Here is a 12,954-nt window from a genome sequence, read left to right on the forward strand (position 1 = left end):
CCCGCGTTGCGGTCGCCTCCTGCCCCCTCCCCTCCCCAAACCAACAAATAAACACAACTTTTTATGAAAAGAAAACAAACTTCGGCGACGTGACTCACCTCTGGTGCAGCCGGCTCCTGGGAAGGGAGAGCCGGGGGCCCGGGGCCGGCGCGGTCAGCGCGGAGGGAGCCACACAGCCCCGCGCCGCACCGACACCGCCCGCACGGTGACACCCGGGAGCTCGGCAAACGGGGGAGCGGCCGCAGCGGGAGCAACAAAGGAGCCCCGACCCAGAAGGTGCCGGCCGTGGAGGGAGGGCGCGTGCGGGCGCGTGCGGCGTGCGGGCGGGCGCGAGTGTGCGAGTGAGTGTGTGAGTGTCTGTGCGCGCGCGCGCGGCTGACACCCGCGGCCCCGACTCAGGGTCCCCGCGGCAGGAAGCGGGGCCCGCGGCGGCGGCGGCAGCGGGAGGACAAGGCAGGGGACGGCGCGCCCAGCGCACCCGGTGCCTCCATGTGGAAGCAGCCCTTTTGGATGACTGCACTCGCAAACAATATCTTCTTTTGCTGCTCCTGCCTAGGAACCTCCCATTACCGCGCGAGGCGGAGCAGGAGGGGGGCGGGGAGCAGGGGGAGGAGCAACATGGAGCAAAGAAAAAGTCTTGGAAAGGAAGCTGGAAAAAAAAAAAAAGTCTCCCAAACTCAGTTTTCTCCTAACACCCGTTTTCTTTCTGCTGCGCCTGAGCCTCACGCCCCCCCCAACCCCTCTCTTTCCCTGCTCGCGGGAAGTCCTCGGCCCTCCTCTCACCCCCGCGGGCTCCCCTCACCCCCGTTCTCTCCTTCGCGTCACCTGGGACCCTTGCTGTCCTAGGCTGTCCTCTCGCCCGGGCTCTCCCCCCGAGCCTTTTCCTGACACCCCTCCCCTCAGCAGTCTCTCCTTCATTCTGCAAACTATTGAGTAAATCATTGGAAGCAAACTTGGTTATTAAACTCGTCCCCCTCCAAAAAACAGTTGGATAACGGCTGTCGGAAAATGATAAGGAAACCAGCCCTGGGGAAGCCGCACGGCCACGTCCCCGGACCCCCCGGGCGGGTTGGGGGGGGCTTCGCCGGCCCGCTGACAGCGCCCCGCCCCGACCTCCACCCACCGTCCCGGGCGGGGGAGCGAGGACCGGGTGGGAGGGGGGCGCGAGGGGGGGCGGCCCCGCAGAGAAGTGGGTTACCTCCGTGTGAGCATGCGTGCGCGTTAAATTCTCTTTAGTGTCGCGCAGAAAACATTCAGAATAGAGGTTCTCAAACTTGAGCCCCGTCTGAACCCCTGGAGGCTTATTAAAACACACATTGCTGGGCCCCACCCCCGGAGTTTCTGAGTCAGTGGGGTCTGGTGTGGGCCAGGGGAATTTTCATTTCTAGTAAGTTCCCAGGTGCTGCTACTGCTGCTGCTGGTCCAGGGTCACCTTTTAAAAACCACTCCCCCAGGGTATTGAGCAGTCAAACATATGCTGAGTTGGTGGCACACCGGGTCGCCGTCTTATTGTTTAAGGATGAAACATAGATTGTAAAGGGTCATCCAGTCCATACCCTTAGAAGGCTATTGAGGACACCGAGACCCGGAAGAGTTAAGGCATTTGTTCAAAGTGAACCTCAAGTTTGTGTCAAAGTGGAGAGGAAGGTGACCCAAGGGTTGGTCAGGCAGCAGGAGGTGGGTGAGTGACGGTGCTGTCCCCCCCCACCTGTGGCAAGAGAGCTGCGCTGGGAGCCAGGAAGCCACTGTGTCACTTTGAGACACAACCTTTCTGAGCCTGTTTTGTTTTCTATAGTTTCTCATCAGTAAAAATGCATACTTTATGCTGAATATATGATTTTAATCGAATCTGAATTGAAAGATGTTCAAAGGGCAACATAAATATATTTTATCCCATCTGTCATACCATTTCCCCCTCACATATGCGGTCACTCAGGCAGGAGCCAGTTTCTTTATTGATTTACTTCCACCTCAGATGCCTGGATTCTTGGGCCTGTCCCTGTAGCAAATGGATAAAGGGGATGATCCATTTTCAACATGATGAAAAAAGACTGTGAACTCCCTCTTTGAATTATACACTTGTGTTCTTTCCTCTCCTTCTCCAATTCCTCCCCTCCCCACTTTCCTTCTCTTTTAATCTCCAACATTCTCCCCCCAACATTCTCCAAGACCTATTTTTCTCCCCATTCGATTACCATGGTAGCTTCTACCTTCTTATTGTCCTTCTTCTGAGGCACAGTTCAGGACTACAGGTCCTGGGGTCCACCCTGGGTACAGAACTCTTCATTCCCCAGAGCCCCAAGCAGGGGATCCAGCTGTCTGGTTTTCCAAGATGACTCCAAGTACCACTGGCAATGTGGGGTTCCAATGAGAGCGCAATGCATGAAGTTCCCAGATGGATTCTTCAGTACTCCTGTATATACTATTCATTATTCAGCGTCTCAGAGGTACCCCTTACTTCTTCACATTGTCCTAGGACTTCTGCCCAGAACCCTCCATTCCCTCCGTTCTGGCCTTTGGGTCCCACCCTGGGCTCTGAGTCAAGGGGTCAGAGCATAGCAGAAAACAAAGACTGTTGCAGCCCTTACCAACACTGGTTAGCCAGGAGAAAAACCCAGGGCTTGTACTTCCCTCCATCCCAGGCTGGTCACTTGGCTGCTCCTCTTTCCCATACAGTTTAGACAGAAGGCAGATCACAGCTTAATTGAGAGGGCTTAATTCTGCCGCACCATCAAGCACACTGTTGGCACCTCAGATAACACATCTTACTATTTTTATGGCTCTTTGTATTAGCATAATTGTGTTTATTATTATTATTATTATTGCTATTAAGAACATTGTATCTCTGAACTCTCCCCCTTTGCCTGGAGCAAGTTCCTTGTTTAATTCTCGCCCGTTCCCTCTCTGTTAGTGTCCCTAACCTAACCCTCTCCACCCCACTGAAGCCTTGAGCCATCTCAATTAAGAGTCTGGGCTTATGGTAAGATGCTTTCTGCTACTCTTCACTGTTGTTCTAGTAAGATGTTATTCTGGCATCTTACTTTCTTGGTGGCTCTCTGAGCCTCCATCAAGATGGAAGCATTTAGTATGGAGCCTATCATCCATTTATCATGTTTGGGGGGCAGGCAGGGACTGTAGGTCTAACAAGTCACTACCTCACTAAGGCGGTGCAGAGTGAACTGGAAGGAATCCCACTGAATGGCATGAAGAGAGGGATGTTCCCCACGCAGTGTGCTGCAGACACTCTACCTATATAATATAAATGGGGAACTAGGCTGTGAAAGATAGCTGGAGAGGACTGTGCTGAGAAAATTACTAAGATGTAGACAAAGAGAATAATTGTCTCTCTGTCTAAATATAAATCTGTTCTACCCAGAGGGGAGGGGGGTTGGGGAACTGGGTGAAAAAGGTGAAGGGATTAAGTACAAATTGGTAGTTACAAAATAGTCATGGTGATTAAAAGTACAGCACATGGGAATATAATCAATAATATTGTAATAACTATGTATGGTGTCAAGTGGGTATATCGGGGGGAACACTTTGTAAGTATATGATTGTCTAACCACTATGCTGTACACTTGAAACTAATACAAAACAATATTGAATGTAAACTGTAATTGAAAAATAAAATAAAGGCTTTTGGTTGGTATTACAAATGTACGTTTGTACGTTTTCATCTCTTGGATCTCAACAATGAGATCAGCAAACACAAGGCCCCAAGGGGATGCCTGATTGAATTATCTACTTTGGATGACTGCACTGACCAGATAAAGAAAACAACTGCCAAATATTCACGACAGTAGAGACAACACCCAGGTGGGAAGAGTTAAACAGTAATTGCTGACTATGTGAGTTCTATTATATTCATGATCTTATTTAACCTCTCCAATACCCCTCTGAGAAGGAAGCTAAGGTTTATTGAGCACCCACCTCTCACAGCCTCTGTGCTGGATTCTGTGTGTACCTTCAGTTTTGAATCCCCACAACAACACTTTGCTGTAGGTTTGATGATCTCCACTTTACAGATATGGAAAATTAGGCAGCTTGCCGAAGATCCCCAACAACTAGGTGGCTGTACTAGTTCCAAAACCCGAGGTTTTTCCAACACACTGTTTCCCTGCAACTGTTTTATGAGTTACAGGCTACTTGGTAGAGTAATAAAGGCATATTTAGAAGATGTCTGAATTTTGTCAATCCATTAAGGAATCTTTAGTGGGCTTCCAAATGACTGTTGTTTTAAAGGGCATCCAAGTGCATTGAAAGAGCTACAGCAACTTACTAATTGTAATTAAAAGAAGAGTCCAAGGATTGCATACCTTAAGAGAATGCAGTTCTAATGTATGAGTTAAGCTTAAAGGCTAGATACTAAATCTCACAGTACCAAAAATAATTAGTAAATCGACTTTTGTATACATTCCTATTCTCAAAACTGATGTTTGGATACAGACTTTTTATCTTGATCAGAGGTACTAAAAGTAAAATATTTCTGAATCCAATTTCTGCATCTCAAATTGTAGCTGTCTAATGTCTAATGTATTAAGTTTACATTTACTAAGGCACTATCTCAATACATTCAAAAATAAATGTGAAAATTAATTCATTAATTTATCATTCGAAAATGTAGCCCTCATTTTTTTCTTTAGTTGGACATCACAGGGGCTGCTGGAGAAGGAAAAGTGCATAGTAGCTCCAAAATATTTGATGACTGAATGGAGAATGATAAATGAAAGTATAAGATTGACCTCTGCAGCAATTAGTAAACAATGCAAGACAGCATGTAATTAAACCCTAAATTGCATGGTTCAGGCAGAATTACAGGTGAGCCTGGTATGATGCCATCTACTTCCCATACAAGTTAAGCTGGCTGGGACTTCTTCTCTAGCCCAGCGCTGCCAACTCAGGCGTTCCTACTGGCCATGTGTTCTGTTGTCCTTAAGAGATCACTCTCAAGGCTGCCTACAGACAAGGGTACCCTAGGGGAGGATGACATAAAAAGGCAAGACTGTGGAATCAAGACAAATCTGGGTTTGGATCCAGTCTTGTCCAAGCTGTATGAGCGTGAACACTCTGAATCCATTTCTTCTTCTGTGAAAATGAGAAATAATATATATGAAGTCTCTCTCTCGTATGACTCCTACGGGGTCATCTGTTTTTTTGGCTAGCCCTGGTTCTGATTGGTCAGTTCCCATGCCATGCTCATACAAACAACTGTACACCTACTTTTGCCCCACCTGTGTGTATGTATATGTATATTTGATATAACCTTCAGTGGGCACTTCGGGGTAGTTCTTCAGTAAGAGTTTGAGTCAGAGGTGAAGTTAGGACAGAGAGATGGAAAATATGGTAACACAAGACCATTTCTGTGACCCATGCTGCATGCTTGATTCCTGCACACTCCTTAAGTCCAAGACAAATAAAATCTGTCTGTTGACACTGAGTTTTAAGAGGCTCCATTATTCCAAAATACCAGATTCTCCGAAGCAGGCACAGGCCCCATTTAGTTCCACATGACACCCCTACCTTCCTCAACAACCTCCGTCTGTTCCAATGCCCCCCCCCCATGTGTTAGGCTGAGAAACTTGGATACTGGAGCTGCCCAGACTCCAGCTGTTTGATATTGTGCCACTGACGGCGGCGGCAGAGGGCAGGGGGCGAGAGACCCCAGATGAAAGCAAAAACTCAAAGAGAACTGGACCTCAGAGCTTTGATACCAAACTCAGGGGGTAACAGGCTCCGTTAAATTTGTTCAGTCAGCCATTTAAGAGGGAAGGAGTTTCTCACACATCCTGTGAGGGTTTTAGCCATGGGATTCTTCCACGGAGGGGGATCAGTGTTCCGGGGACTGAGCAGGGCAGAATCGAATGCCAGAGCTGCCCCTGCAAGCTTAGGGACAGGTAGTGTGCTGGCTTGTCTTGCTCCCAATGTATTATATTCTTCTTCTTAATGAGGTACTGGGGATTTACTGGGACTTTTGGTCATAGCAACAGAAAATGACTGTGCCTCACCCTAACTCTACTCCGCCCCACTTCTTTAGGTTCTTCACTCAGGGGCAAGGCCAGGGAGAAGGGAGGGGAGCTGAGAGGAAGACAGAGCTGGAGGTGTTGTGGGACCCCCCCCACTCACTACCTGTTCCACTCATTCAGGAGCCAGTTTCATCTTGTTTGCCTCCTAATGGTTGAATTCATCAACTAGGAAATGGATCCGCTTGAGGCTTGCTGGGCCCAATTCAAGAAGCATCTTACCTATGAACCTCCGCCTGGAATAAGGAAGGACTAAGAAAATGAATCCCATAGCCCACTGATTTCCTCATTCCTAAAAACAAAAATTAAAAAAGGCTAAAATCCATAAACCTTTTCTTTTTTATCCAGGAGGGACGAAGACAGGATCAGTCATGTCACTGCCTTCCCTAAAGCTCTTTAGTGGCTCCCAGCACCTTCGATACAGGGAACAGGTACCCCTGCTTTGGTCCAGCCCACTTCTCCAGCCTGGCTCCTCGCTGGCCCCCACCCACCTGTGTCTTGTGCTCCAGCACCTCCTTGCCCTTCCTCAAAGCAACACACCATCTCCTGCTTCTCATTGGTCCAATTTCTGTCCCCCTGTAAGTACTTTCTTCTCTTTTGCACTTATCTATCCCCTACTTGTAGTACTTTCCTCTAACAACACCTCCTCTAGGAACACTCATCTGAACCTCCTCTAGGAACACTCAGAACCTCCCCTCCCCAACTCCATTGTCCTCCTATGGAACCTTCTTGTAGCATCTATCATGAACATTGTAATTATAATTGTAGCATCTATCACGAGCATTGTAATTATAATTGTAGCATCTATCATGAGCATTGTAATTATAATTGTAGCATCTATCATGAGCATTGTAATTATAATTGTGGGTCCATCTGACTTCTCCTCTTGACTGAAATATCCTCAAGCACAAGAGCAATTCCAGTTTCATCTTTGTACAGCTAGTGCTTAGCACCATACCTGACACATTGTGGTGCCCAATATATAAATGTATCAAATGGATGAATGAATGAAGGATTAATAAAGTCAAGTTCCTCTGTCATGGCAGTGGAAGCCTAATGGATCCAGGTGGTCTGAAATGTTGAAAGGACAGCAACAACTGATACTGTGCCTGTGTGGGATCATAGTTTTAAAACCTAAATCCAGGCCCCTGGATGAAGTAAGGAAGACTGATTTGTTTTAGATACAAAATTGGATGGATATTATATAGTATTTTTCATTTAGATGCTATTGGTATTTTGAAGTGATAGCACACCAATGGTTTTTGGCTATATACTTTTTTCTACTTTTTATTTTGAGATAACTATAGATTGAGGTAACTATAGTTGTAAGACATGACAGAGATCTTGTATACCCTTCACCCAGTTTCCCCCTAACTAGCACAATATACAGCCTAACTGTAGTACAATATCTTAATCACAGATATCTTAATAATATCTTAATCAATGGACTCTGATGAGATCATCAACCTTATTCAGATTTTGCCACTTTTATTGGCACATTCATTTGTAAGTAGTTGTATATTTAAAAAATGATTTGTAGGTATTGTATCTGTGCAGCCCAGCCCCTGACTGACCACAGTTAGTCAAGACCATGCCCAACTGATCCCATAAAGAAAGAGCTGAGACCCAAAAAGGGATGGGAACAGGTTTCATCCCTGGCTGGTCTCTGCTTTGCACCCTCTGAGACCATACTGTAGAATGTGTGTTCCTCCTTGGATAGGAAAAGAAACACCTAGTTCTTGGAGGACACATGACAAGATGGAACAATTCCATCCACCCTTTTTTGCCATTGGGCAACACACCCAGGATGGACTACAAAATTTTTAGAGTCCAGTGAAAAACAAAAATGCAGGGTCCAGTCAGGAGTGGGGAAGTCAGTCTCCCTTTCTCATACCCACAGCACATAGGTTAGAACTCCTTGGGAATGAGCTCAGATGGTCGACTGAAAAAGCTATCCTTTCCTGAGATGCAGTGGGGCACAAGCCCTACCCTGACCCCCCTATATACACACTTAGTCCCAGGCCCCAACCAGGGGCGGAGATCAACTGAGGCCAAGGAGCAGAGGTGGGGAGGGGAAGGCTGGGGGAAGCCAGGACACCAGGCTTCAAGGGAGTGGGCAGCTGGGAAGCTATCCCAGGGAGGTGGTGGGAAGCAGGACCACAAGCAGGACTCCAAGCCTCCTGTACCCGCCCCATTGTCCAGTTAAACTTCACTTACAAAACAGAAATTCAAAGACAGTATTTCAAAATGGCAGCCACAGAGACTGAAACCAAGCAAGAGGCCCTTTTGAGTGCACGGCCCGTGTAACTGCTCGGCTCGCCCTGGGAGCTGCCTGAACACATCAGGCTCAAGCACCTGAAACTGAACCTTCTGCTCTCCTTGGGACTGGGGTCCTCTCCTTTCTTCTCCAGCGGGGCCTAGGAATGGTGGCGTGGAGCAGTGACACTTTCTTATATTTGACCACTCCTCAGTGAATATATTGATATCAGCAAAGCCCCACTAATTGGGCAGAAAAATAATCTGTTTCTATCTCTCTGTCTGATGTTAAAAAAAAAATTCTTAAATCAAACTACCTAAGTGGACACCACCTAACCGTTTGAAGAAAAAACTTGGGAGCCATCTTTGGCGCCTTTTTCTGCACTCCTCTCATTCAATGGCCACAAACTCCTATAGTGCCAAGCCCACGGTCTCCCCAGAATTCATTACTTGCATTCCGCCCCCCCCTTCAATTGCGCTTGTCCAGACCTTCATTCATTTCTTAGTGGAATATTGCGAAAGCCTCTTTGATTAATCTCCCTGCCTCCCAGCTGACTCCATCACTGGTCCATGTTCCACATTCCTGATGGAGACAGCTTTAGAAATGGCAAATTCGATCATGTTGTGTCCCTCCCTGCCCCCCTGAAATTGTCCAGTGACCTCGCTACTTTTAGGATGAAGTCAAACTGCTTAGCAAGAGCACACAAAACCTTTTACAAGTATCTCCTCAATGTGATCTCCTACCGCTCCCCACCTCAGACCCGAGTGGAATTCCTCAGAATGTTCCAGGATCGTTCGTACCTCTGAGTATTTGTATACGTGGCACCCTTGCTTGGAGGACTTTTAGTGCCTTCTGCACCAAACTCTTACTTGTCCTGCAAAACTTAGCTCAATTGTCAGCTCCCCTGGCCCTCCTTGCCCACTTCGCCTTCCCAGCATGTGATAGGTGCCTGTTAGCCAAGGACCCTCTCACTTTGTGTTTACCCTTTTCATAGCACTTACTGCATTGCTTTGTAATTAACCATTTCAGGCTGTCGTGTTTATCAACCGCAGGGCATGCCATTCACATGGCTGGTTTTGTCCCTCTTCCCCACCTGATGTGACATCCTTGAAACCAGGTCTTGGGCCTTAATCACCATTGTCATCCTGATGCCTTGCACAACTTATGGATTAAAACAGGCAGTGAGTGGCTGTTTGATGAACAAAAGGAAGAAAAAGAGGGAAAGGAGAGAGGAAGGACTGCGCCGCCAGCCTGCGATGTTTCTTTCTCTCCCAACTGGGGCCCCACACGTGCTTACTCTGTCGGCTGCTTGATGTCCTAAGAGCCCACGTAGATTGACAGCACAGCCGATCTGACTGTACAGGCATGGGTTGCTTAGGTGACAGAAAATCATGATTTGACCAAATGTGAAGCAGTGGTTGTGTAACTTGCCTCCTCAACTTGGGACCTTTTGATGTGAACCACAGAGGTCTGTATCTCTCTCAGGAATGACCAATTCATAAAGTTATCATAAAGCATTTTGAAAAATAAATGGAAATGCCTAAATATATGAAGCAAGAAAAAAATCAGTTTTATGGACATAGAAAAACAACTTAAAAAGGCATAAGGTGCAGTTGTCAAAACTCATAGAACTATACTCCACAAAGAGAATTTTACTGCATGTAAATTTTTAAAAATATCAACCAGAATGAGAGGGAACCCAAAATGGAATACAAACTGTAGCAACCCAACCTGACTATATTACAAATGAATAACATAATCATAATGTAGGTGGTGGGGAAGAAAAGAACCCAAGTTACTTTGGAAATCAGTATTCTGACTGGATACTGTAAGGCTAATGGCAAAAAGAACTGTATACAAACACTGTGTTCTAGTTAGTAAATTTATTTCTCACAGGGATATGGCTTAGCAAGTCTGAAACTACTTTGTATACACACTAGGGTTGAACAAATAATTAAATACATTATAGATAATGAAAGCCAGGTTTCTCACTGTCAGAGAAAGAAGTTGTAAATAAGGGGAAGGCTAGAATGTACTCTATGGTGCTGCACTAGAGGCAGAGGTATCAGTATGAACTCATGGTTTAAAATATATATATGGAGAGAGAGAAAAAGAGAGAGAGAGAGAGAAATATAGATATGTGTATATGCCTAATGTGGTCCTAGTAATTCATCCACATATTTCCTAGCTGTATCCACTGAGATGGTTCCAGTAGTAGGAACGCACCCACCAACCAAGAGCTGGTTTCTACGTCCCACTGTTCAATATAAGAAATCAGGGATTCTTAGAAAAGTGTTTGATTCCAGGGCTGGGGGGGGGGGGGAGCGGAACAAGATGAGCCAGGAGCTTCCCATGCTCCAGAAAAGCACGGGTGTTCTCGAAAAAGACGGGCATGTGTTGAGAGGACAAAGTAGCCAAAACTGAAGTGATTTCAGAAAAAAATAAACAGCAATTATATTAGATTATAACCCATAGAACAAAATAAATATCCATGAATCCATACTGATATAAATAAATAACTGAATGAATGGGGATAGAAGGGGCAGTTCTTCCTTAGAGAAGAATTCTAAATAATAAATGTAGAAGCAGTTAGAGAAATAGGAAATCTTTATTAGAGCACCACAGCAATAACTTTTCAGGCCAAGATTCACTGATAAATGCTAAAATTCTTGGGTAAATATTTCAGAAAAAACAGGATATTTGCATAGTCTCAAAATATCACCCCTAAGATATTTATTAATCACAAAGTATATCTTTTTTAAACTACATTTACTGTGAAAAATCCCAGTAGATACCACCTTAACCAAGTATGCATGTTAATATCACTAATAATAAGATATATTGATATTATGTACCCCCAATATGATACACTGAGAAGGACATATCACTTCCTCAGTTACTCTTGCCTTAAAATGGGAAACCTCAGACATATCAAAATTAAAGGACATTCTACAAATACTCCTCAAGAGTGTCAAAGTCAAGAAAAGACTAAGGAACTGTTGCAGATGGACAACTGGGTACAATGTAGGATCCTGGATTGGATCCTAGAACAGAAAAAAAACATTAGTGGAAATACTGATAATATCTACATAAAGTTCATAGTTTAGTTAGTAGTATTGTGATGGTGTCAGCTTCTTAGTTTTGATTATCAAGGTTGTTCAAGATATAACAAAGAGGAAGTTGGGTGAAGGGTATATGGAAACTCACTGTATTATCTTTGCAACTTTTCTGTAAAGTTACTTAAAATACAAAGTTGAAAAGATGAGTGGGGACCATGCAAGAAAAGGGTAGTGAGGGACAAGAGAGAGAAACTGAGAAAGGGAGCTTGGAAGTCCTCTGAGAGAGAACAGAATGTGTGGTGCAAATAGAAGAGAGTTCAGGATGGTTCAACAGAGCAGTGAGGTAGAAAAGGTGGTTTTTTGTTGTTGTGTGTTTGTTTTTTAACTATAAAGGAAAAATCATCACTTCTCATTTTACATCACTCATTTAAAAACCAGAGGTCCATTCAAGCAGCCATGGACTACTGTGGGCCTCCACAAATGCTAAGGCCTATTCTGGAACTATAAGCATCACCGCCAGGATTTGCTTTGGATGTTTTAAATGAGTAAACGAGCCTTAGCTGGTCTGGCTCAGTGGTTAGAGTGTCACCCCTAGGACTGAGGGGTCCTGGGTTTGATTCCAGCCAAGGCCACACACCTTGGTTGTAGGCTGGATCCCTGGCCCTGGTTGGGGCAAGTGTGAGAGGCAACCAATCGATGTGTCTCTCTCACGTCGATTTCTCTCTCGATGTGTCTCTCTCATGTCGATGTCTCTCTCTCTCTCTCTCTCTCTCTCTCTCTCTCTCTCTCTCCCTTCTACTCTCTCTGAAAAGCAATGGAAAAAATATCTTCAAGTGAGGATTAAAAAAATAATAATAATAAAAGAGTAAATGAGTGCTTGGCCAGGGGTCAAAATGAGGAGTGTCCTGGAGAGCCTGAGGCCTACCTCTCAGACATCTCATAGACATTTTAAATAGGAAAGTCAAATCCCACGGTTGCCTTAGTGAGCATGGAAGTAACACAAGGGGGTTAGACTTTGTGGTCCCACTGCTGAACAGTGTCTACTATCATGGTGGAGCCGTCCAGGCTACTAAGCCTGCATGGGTCAAGTTGCTGGGCCACATCCTCCCCAGATGTGGAGAACTCAACTGGGTCTTGGTACATTTGTCTCTGGGATGACAGCCAGTTCCCCTTTCTGCCTGCTATATGATTTCTTAGACGTATTAAGATATCTTACAGCTTTGGCAGCCATTCTACCTCTAAGTTGACTTGGGTTATCGTGTTGTCTATTTGAGTTCACTTTATAGTTTCATTCTCGTAGGCAATCTTGTTTCCAATCTTGTCAACCATCAACTTAGACATGGTGTCCATGACCTCATCCACCTCTCTCTCAGTCAAAGATATTTGAAATGAACATAATGTTGAGGCAGCTAGCTGTGAAGCTGAGCTGTATATGGTGTTGAGGAGTGTGCATGATAACCGACATATCTGGTTCCCATTGACAGCCAGGGTTCCTTCAGCAACTGCAAAATCAGGGATCTTGTGACCAGAAGACCTGAGATTGGTTCCTAGTGCCACAATTTCCAGCTGTACGGCCTTAAACAAATCACTAAACCTTACAGGGTTTTTTTCCCATCTG

The 12,954-nt window shown here is 45.3% G+C and overlaps 1 protein-coding gene across 3 annotated transcripts in view; it reads right to left on the minus strand.

Annotated features, from left to right (window-relative positions):
* GTPBP8 (GTP binding protein 8) overlaps nucleotides 1-12,954 on the minus strand; it is a 202,298-nt gene that overhangs the window by 33,610 nt on the left and 155,734 nt on the right. The window contains exon 1 of one of the 3 annotated variants that reach the window (XR_013998904.1): nucleotides 99-764. The exons of the other annotated variants lie outside the window; for them this stretch is intronic. The gene's annotated coding sequence lies outside the window, so the exon portion shown is untranslated. Of the gene's footprint in view, nucleotides 1-98; nucleotides 765-12,954 lie in introns of those variants that run through there. 3 annotated transcript variants of the gene reach the window in all.

This window comes from Miniopterus schreibersii (genome assembly GCF_964146895.1).
Source record: "Miniopterus schreibersii genome assembly, chromosome: 5".
Taxonomy (NCBI): domain Eukaryota; kingdom Metazoa; phylum Chordata; class Mammalia; order Chiroptera; family Miniopteridae; genus Miniopterus; species Miniopterus schreibersii.